The following is a 9,887-nucleotide window of genomic DNA, read 5'->3' as shown; positions in this document are numbered from 1 at the left end:
AGACGGCGCTAGAGCACCGTAAATGGGCTGATACAAATAAAATAAAATTGAGGACACCAAAATAATTTGACGAATGAGAGAAAAGCGAGGAAATCAAAAAACGCAGTTAGAGGCGTGTCCTAAAACATTGGCGAGTTGAGAATTCAAAATTCCAAATCAGTAGTAGTTAGATGGAGACCGGGAACAAGTGTCTTACAAACAAAACTTTGGTCATACACAAAAACTCCACACACTACACTCATATATATATATATATATATATATATATATATATATATATATATATATACAACACACAGCAACAACAACTGTGATGAATAGCTAACTTAGAAAACAGCCCAGTGCACGATTTTTTTTGGCAACATTAAGTCATACGTAAATTTTCTTGATCCGGAACGCTAAACTTCGAAAAACTTTGAAGGATTCATATACATTTTGTGTGGGTGAGACATACTCATGTATAAACATATATCTGCAAACACTCCAGACAATGGATATGTTTAGCGAAGATTAGTAGTCAAAAAAACAAACTTAAAAGTTGATTGCATTCTTGAGGAAAGCACTTAGACTAATCTTAATCATATACTATTAGATATCATTTATAATGAACACTTCTTAAAAACACTTCAAAACAAAATAAAATTAATGCGCGTAACACTACACCCGACCTTGAAGCAGTGATGGTGGTGCAGTGTAATATTTGACAGTGCTGGTGTAAAAAGTGCTGGATCGAAAAAGCCCTGTTTCGATGGAGAGGGACCAACCACAGCGCGTCGCCCCTGGCAGTTTAGGAGGAAGTCACAGGAGAAGTCCGAGGAGAGAACTCAGGACCCAGGACATTCGTCGCGCAGGCACGAAACAAGGAAACGTAAGGATCTCTGTGTATGTATGGTCAGCGCAGTGGCAAGTGGCAATGAAAGGTTGGACCCACGTAAATTATATTATTATTATTATTATTATTATTATTATTATTATTATTATTATTATTATTATTATTATTATTATTATTATTTTGCGCTCAAAGGCTGATTCTCAGCATTAAATAAAGAAGCAAGACATTCCCTGCAGAAATTAAAGCCGGAAATAGTTGATATTTCAAAACATGATTTTATCGCATTGAGAACACTAGTTAACAAATTTAAACTTTTTGTTTGTTACATGAGAAAAATCACCTGATCTTAAAGAAACTTTTTGTGCTGAATTCGAATATGCACTCGGTTTCTCTCCATCACGTACAGTTTTCCCGTAACAGAGGGATTTTCGGGAAATTCCCTCAAAAATTTCCCTTTTTCAGATATTTTATTCCCCTAGCTCCTGTCCCCTTACATATAGTAACATAGAAATTATACCTAAGTATACCTTGATTTATATTTAATAAACCCTAAAAGTTTCGTAAAAATCGCTTTGTTCTTTCTAGAGAAATAAATATATTTGTATGTATACTGTGTGCACTGTTTATTGCACCTGATAGTAATGCTTTCAGATCTCCTGAGTTGGGGTAAAAACGATTTGCTTTATTACTACAAACACAGATATAAAAATGAATATTTACAATAGTCAACAACACACTTGTATTGCTCTCTGTAAATTAGAAACGTGTATAAAAATAGAATGTACTTCCAACGTATATTTTTTTAAACGTACAGTATATGTATATCTTAATACATATATATACAATTCTCCAAGTTTTTTCGTTTTGTTCATGAAATGGTTATCAATTTTCAAGGCATGAAAAGGCATGTTCAATTTTCAAGCTATTTCTCAATGCAAGATAATGTGTGCGTATGTACGGATATAAATGGGTTGATGGCGGAGCTAGGAATTCCTTACGTTCCAGAAGAATGGAGGTTATTTATCGACGCGTCAAAGGTCAGCCTTAAAGCTGTCCTTTTACATAATGGAAATAAAAAACCTTCTATACCACTTGCGCACTCAGTGAAGATTAAGGAATCCTATGACACCATGTCAACTTTGCTAAATCTTATAAATTACAAGGACCATTGTTGGCAAATATGTTGTGATCTCAAGGTAGTTGGTATTTTATTAGGACTGCAGTGCGGTTACACGAAGTACCAATGTTTTTTATGTTTATGGGATAGCCGAGCTGATGACAAACATTATGAAGTGAAGGAATGGGGACCTAGAGTGAATTACGTACCTGGAGAATGCAACGTCAAATACGCTCCTTTGGTAGATCCTAATAAGATATTACTACCGCCACTTCATATCAAGTTAGGACTTATGAAAAACTTTGTCAAAGCCATGGACACATCTGGTGAAGGTTTCAAGTATTTGCGAGATAAGTTCCCTAACCTGAGTGATGCTAAGATTTCAGCGGGAGTGTTTATTGGTCCCCAAATTAGGAAATTAATGCTTGATGATAGCTTTGACAGCAAGTTAAACAGTGCTGAGCTAGCTGCCTGGACAGCATTTAAGTGTGTTGTGCGCAACTTTCTGGGCAATAACAAAGCTGAGAGTTACACAGAAATCGTACAGGACATGATACAGAAATACAAAGAGTTGGGTTGTAGGATGTCTTTAAAAATCCACTTTTTGCACTCTCACCTCAGCTTCTTTCCTGCTAACCTAGGTGCTCTCAGCGACGAACAGGGGGAAAGATTCCACCAAGATATAATGGCAATCTAGAAAAGGTACCAGGGACGATGGGATCCATCAATGATGGGGGACTATTGTTGGGGTCTTGTTAGAGAATGCAACATTTCTTACAAAAGAAGGAAGTAGTGTACGTTTTTGTAACCCAATGGAAGTTTCATATATTGTGATAGTTTTGATTGTCTTTTCATGACCTTTTGGTACATTTGTATTATTGTTTATTGTAAATTGTCACACTTGTAAATTATATTGTATTATATTTTATATATGTGTTTCTGGTAATAAAGCAAAACGTTTTACCTCAACTTAAGAGATCTGAAAGCATTACTATAAGGTGCAATAAACAGTACACACAGTATACATACAAACATATTTATTTCTCTAGAAAGAATAAAGCGATTATTACGAAACTTGGAGGGTTTGTTAAATATGAATCAAAGTATACTTAGGTATAATTTCTATGTTAGTATATGCAAGAGGACAAGATCTTGGGGTGTAAAATAAACGAAAAGGGAAATTTTTGAGGGATTTTTCCGAAAATCCCTCTGTTACGGGAAAATCGTACGTGATGGAGAAAAACCGAGTGCATATTCGAATTCAGCGGAAAAACTTCCTTTAAGAACAGGTATTTTCTTTTATGTAACAAAACCTTTGTTAACTAGTGGAATAGGTGCTTTAATGCGAACTTTAGCTATCAAAGATTAGAATTTTTACCTTAAAGTAGGCTTACAGTGAACTATAGAGACACTTTAGTAATTTTATTTCTATATATTATGTGATATTAGTGACCACATAGTTCTCAATAAAGACAGATTAATTCCCATAATTTTTCCTCTTGTCAATTATGATTCATAATTGTGGATAAGTGGATAAAGAAAGAGAAACCAAATGTAAACAAAATGACATGTAGATTTTTAGTAGTTCGAATTGCAAATTTTAGATAAAAGAAGGCAATCTATGTATTTAATTTAGAATATTTAAACTTGCATGAAGTGAATTTGCGTCATTTACGCTATTGGAAGGCACTCTTTGAATGTAAGATAATTAGAAACAAAGCTGGATATATTTTCTAGTGTATTGTTTAAAATTGTATAAAGTCACTATGTTTGTAAAGTTATTCATCTAGGAGTTGGTAACTAAATTAATTTGTTTCAATCTGCTAATAGGTGTTTAACGAACGATCTGTCGTTATGTCTCAATAAAAGTATTTTATGTAGAGAGCTCAAAGGTTAATTAGTGATTGGGAAAACGTAAATAATCTCACGATCAGCCATTTTTGTGTTAGAGATACAAAATCCGTCAATAAAACAGAACAGATATATTTTTGTCACGAAGAATACATTTTGGCTAACAACCATAAAGTAGGCTAAGCAAAGCCGCATATAATGTATCATTCTGATCCTCTAAACAATGGAGCGATCGGAAGTCTATGCGCATAGATCACACTAATGACGACACAGTACGGCTATATGCATATGCTAATGATGCAACATAAGGAATATAGACACATTTGTCAGAGAATCTCTTAAAAAACGTCTTTGCATTTAATATGAATAGTTGAGTATTAATTGTATTCTGTGTACGTATGCATGCCTATATTTATGATTTATCTATATATATTTGTGTCTTGGTATATTTCTATATTCGCTACTATGTGTTTATATATATGTTATGCATGGTTAAATAACAATACTACTCGCATTGATAATATGTATGTATGGCGTATTCTTGTTATTTATGTTGATATCAAATTTTATATCTGATGTAACTATCTCCTAATCTCAGTGAGGATTAGAAGTCAGGTATAGCCTTAATTAGTTTTCTTAGGTCATTCCATATTTCTTTGAAAATTTTCTCACTAAATCTTAAATCAGACTCATGACTTATTCCAACTTATTTCAACTTATTTCGACTTATTTTACCTTATCCATGGATTCTACGTAGATTATTCCACTTATTTTTTTTTACACAACCTAAATCGTAGGTATTTAAAGTCAGATCCCATCAAACTATATAAATCTTAAATTCAATATTTTTGGAAATGTCATTAGTCATAAAATATCAAAGTAATTAGTAGCTGATCAAAGTTAATCGTATGTTTGTTGTCCAGTGTCACGTGAATAAGTATTTCAAATGTAAGGTTGCAAATTAACGAGTTTTGTATTGTACATAATTATAAGAGCTCATTATGTAAGGATAAACAATCATAAATTTCATGTAGGACTGGTTATGAACATCGGTTTCATTAGTTTGTTTGTGTGTCAGGTTACTTATAATAATTCATTCAAGCTATAGGTCAAGAAAGAAAACAGAAATGTAATTTACTCAAATTGATTTTGGTGCTGAGGCCTTATGCCTTATTCTTCATATCTGTATCATAAAATTCCAGATTCAGTGTTAGTTTTGGTCATACTTGATTTTTTTTTATTTTTAAACATTTTTGTTTGTTTTTACTCATTAAATCTTTTATTATATTGTTAACCTAAATTCGTGAACTTTTTCTTTCATGAACAAATTTTATCCCTAAAATCAAAAATAACATTTTTTAAAGAGTCTATTAGGCTAAACTAATAAGGCAATAAAGTCAATTTTCTAATTCTATCTACCATGAACTGAATTGAACTGATTTTCATGGCTTTCAATCAAAATTTTTAAATTTAAAATATGTTTATTTCTTCTATTATTATTATTATTATTATTATTATTATTATTATTATTATTATTATTATTATTATTATTATTATTATTATTATTATTATTATTATTATTATTATCTGATTTTCATGGAAAATGAAAATCAGTCTAGTTCGTCCCTACAAACCAGAAATTAGAGCAAAAATTCCTTTTCAGCATTGCAACATGTGAATACACGGATACAGGTGCGAATAAAATAAATTTTCATTTGCTCTCACGGTTTAGGGTATCTTATTTCCCTAAAGCCCTGGGATACCGCGGGGAGATAGATTTCCATTACCGTGAAATCAGTCTTCATCGAGTCATAAACATCTTATTTCGAAGAACGGAGACTTCAACGGTGGGACACATGACAAATTGTGGCACCCGGAACACGAACCTAACACCCCACTCATTTTTCTTAAATTCTACCTGGCTGCCTGAACAGAAAAGCTCTCGTTATATTTTTAAATTTTCACAAATATGGCGCCCGAACAAACTATTTCTATTTTTAAATTTTTACATCATCATAGGGTAAACATTGTTTCAATGCGGCCAACTTCCAAGATAGACAAGTGACCAACTTACGAGAGTAGTAAATAACGAATGTCTTATGGGAAAATGCAGGTTCGAGACGAAGCAGGCTATTATATAAGATGAGCAGATGGCCAACTTAGAGAAGTGGCCAAGTTGACAGGTTTTACTGTATTCTGTAGCTTGAATTTTTTTAAAGATATTAGTTTTTGGATATATCTGACAAATCATTTGCAGTCGTGTTCAGATGGTGTTAATTTTGATGTCGTTACCAGAAAAGATTTTTAAGAAAGACTTCTTTTGCACTTTTCCCTATACATAACTAATTTTTTGGTGCTATAAGTGGTTTATGATATATGTAAAAGTTTGTGTGATGCATATTCTGAATCTATTACCTAATGTTTGTTTAGGAGTTAAATTCTTTTTAATATCTAGGCTATTGGAGAGGAGTATCCACAACTTAACGTGGAATCCGAACCGACCACATTTTCCCCTGTTTGCAAATCGATCCCCAGCATAAAAATTACAGTTATATATAATTTCAATATTGCAATATCAACCAAATATCAACAAATCATTTTGAAAACCAACTGTCTTCTTCTATGTGTCTGGTGCATATCGTCTTAGCGCTTGATTTCTTAGTGAGAGTTATACAAAAAGGCGAAAACTTAGTCTGGAGGAAAAACCCTACTTTTGGACCAAACCAAAAACTTCAGTATGTCAAATGTTTTTCAGAGGTTTTTACCTCATTTGAGGGTGCTGAATCTGAATCTGCCGGGTGTACAAATGTACGCCTTGAGCATTTTGAGTAATTCAAGATGGCGACCAATATGGCGGCTATAAAAGTGATAGGAATATTTTTGTATATTTTATCAAGATGGGTATCAAATTATATGTTTTTTGGGTTGCAGATTCCAATAATAATGTAAAAATGTTATGAAATTGATACAAATCGAGATATTCAATATGGAGCCCAATATGGCGGCTGCAAAAGAAGTTTATGTTGTCATTTCTGAAACCTATTTTTGAAGAAAATATTTACTGACATGAGTAATAATAAATCGTAAATATTTTAATTTTGTGCTCACAGATGGCAGCATTTTCATAGAATTTAGGAAAATATCTCAGAAACAAAGTAAGAGATATTTAAAAGAAAATGTTATGCATTTAGTTTTACCAAAATAGTAGTTATACTCCATAAATCTGTCTGGTACTCATGTCTAGTAGTGGCCTACAACAAACAATGGACTCTGCTTTTGGAGGTACCAGCAGAATGTTGTCAGGTAAAACGTTTCCTCAGAGTATGAGAGCATTACGTCTGGTTGTTGAAGAATTACTTCGACCACTTATCTCTAGTACATCTTCATAACTATGATGATATGATGGCATTACTGAAAGAAAGAGCAAAGAGCAGCCGAACCTGCAAACTTTGGTTGGATTTTGTCATTAAACCTGTTTTCATTATGATGCTTTACTTAATGCAGAGAGAGAAAGTGATCTTCCGTTACATTTAGTTGCCGTAAGGTTGATGTTACCATATTTTTTTCTGCTGGTCACGTTAATTACGCTAGATACGGTCTTCTTTATCTGCGGTCAATGGAGCGACTTCCAAGTGAAATACTAGAACGATTTATGAAAGGCGAACATGTTCTGCGTCAAAAACCAGGCATCTGGAATGCTATATGGTCAGACACGTTCATTGAGAATACATTTATACGTTATGGCCATGGACCAGGATAAATAATCGGACTTACACTAAATCCATCAGCAGTGAAGCGATGGGCTTTCAGCCTTCACACCTGCAGTCGTTTAGTAAATGACCTTTATGTTATGAGAGATGCTGGACGAGATATGGAAATAGCTAAGCATACGGAAGAAATGCCATCTCGAGTAAAAGAAGATGCTGCAGACCGAATTAAGTTAAAGGAAAAGCTGTCTCATTGTATAGATCCTCTGAAGACCGATGATCATCTAAAAGCTATTGTGAATATTGTGACAGGGAAAATTTGTTCCCAGAAAGTGAATGTTGATAATGCTGTTGAGATAGGTGAGAAGGCGTTGTGTTCTTACGAAGAAAAACTACCAACTGGTTTTCACGATCCAATCTCAACAACAGTTCGCAATGTTTCCTGCGATGAAGTCAAAAGAACAACTAGTATTGGTGTCATTGACACAAAACTCTTGTAAACGCGTGCAATGTATCTCATATCTACAAGAGATGTTGATGCTAAAGGAGTGATTTCATATGAGCTTTCCGCTGTCCCCACACCTTTGTTTGATGAATATGGGACTCCCAGGTTCTGCAAAAGTAAGTCAAAACTGAAACAAATATTACAGGTAGAGAAGTCTATGAGATCGTACAAGCACGAAGATGTTATCATTGATGGTTGTGCTGTTTTGTGGGTGATCAACTGGTCATCTAACGGAACTGTTCTTGACTTCATAAAATTGTATCGGTCATATGTGCTTGAAAAATTGAATAAATGCAACGTGTACCTGATACCGGTATTTGACAAATACAAGGAGTACAGCACCAAAGGAGGAATAAGAAGCGTCAGAACAGGATCAACATGTAGCAGTTATCATAAATTGTCTTTCACGTCCTTGCCCTCCCAACAAGTTGTGCTGAATGTTACGAAGAATAAGGTACAACTAGTACAGCTGATCTGCAAGTATCTAATGACACAAGCGTTGCCATCAAATTCCACCAAAAGCCTATTCATCACTGGACCTGACGATGTTACAACAGAAATAACTGCTGATTGTATCAAGGAACGTCCAGATATGTAAAACACTCACGAAGAGGCTGATGTCACAATTATCACACAAGTAGTGATGGTAGCCAATCAGCTGGATAAAAATTGTACAATAAATGTAATTAGTGATGGCTTGGATGTTCTTCTCCTCCTGATGCATCACTACCACATACAAAAGCTTACTTGTAACATTTTTATGGAGGCAACTCAAAGTCAGAGAGGAGTTATTGACATTGGATTGTCTGTGTCCGAACACCGTGATATTGTTTCAAATTTACTAGCACTTCATTCTCTTTCTGGCTGCGATACAGTTCCTAGTCTTTATGGCAATGGAAACCAGAAGGCTATGAAAGTACTACAAAGTGGGAAGGAGCTTCAAAAGCTTGAAAATAAGACATCACTACTTGAAGATGTGATTCAGGAGGCAACTGAGTTTATAGCTTCTTGCTATGGTAGTAGGATAACTGGCCCTACAATGTCTGATGTCAGAAGAGATGTCTGGCTGAAGAAATTGTCAAAGAAGACTGCCATACATATGCCGAAATTGAAGAGCTTGCCATCAACTACGGAGGCATTCTCTGAAAATGTAAAAAGAGCTCATTTCCAGGCTTGTATTTGCAAACAAGCAGATAAACAAGACCCACCAGACATGGATCCGACACATTTTGGGTAGTATCGTGATGAGCTGAACAAAACATTGGAACCAGTTACTGTACCACCGGGAAATGTGGTGGCACTGAAAGACATCTTGAAGATGGTGAATTGCGGCTGTTCTTCTGAAAACATGTGTAAAGGACGTTGTGACTGTGTGGCAAATCATAATAGCTGCACTGACTTCTGCAACTGTGAAGCCTCTAAACGATGCCAGAATATCTTTACACGTCAAAATACTAGGAATCTAGAAGACGAAAACATGGATACTTCTTCTGACGAAGACTGACAAGTGACTGATCTGTGATATTTATTATTTTGTTGCTGAGTAACTTAGAAACATCGGCATTTTGTATTGTAAATGTACATATTTCGCATTAATGTGGCCAGCAACATAATTCTTGATTAAGAAAACGTCCAGGAAAAAATATATAAGAAAATCTTCAAACGTAAGCTTGTGTTGTTTGTTTTCTTTTGCACACAGAAAGGAATGGTTTTGTAAATAAATATAGAGAAGCCCAAAATGTGGAAAAAAATGTTCCGGGGCACAAACAAGGTGAGTTGCGGTGACGGAGAAAGCATCAACACCCAATCCAAAATTTCAGTGTATCAGATATTGTTCTTAGTATGTACCTAGCTCGAGGGTCGCGAATTTGAATA

This window comes from Thermobia domestica, chromosome 5, assembly GCF_964235325.1.
Source record: "Thermobia domestica chromosome 5, izTheDome1.hap1.1, whole genome shotgun sequence".
Classification (NCBI taxonomy): Eukaryota; Metazoa; Arthropoda; class Insecta; order Zygentoma; family Lepismatidae; genus Thermobia; species Thermobia domestica.
This window is presented reverse-complemented; position numbering follows the sequence as displayed.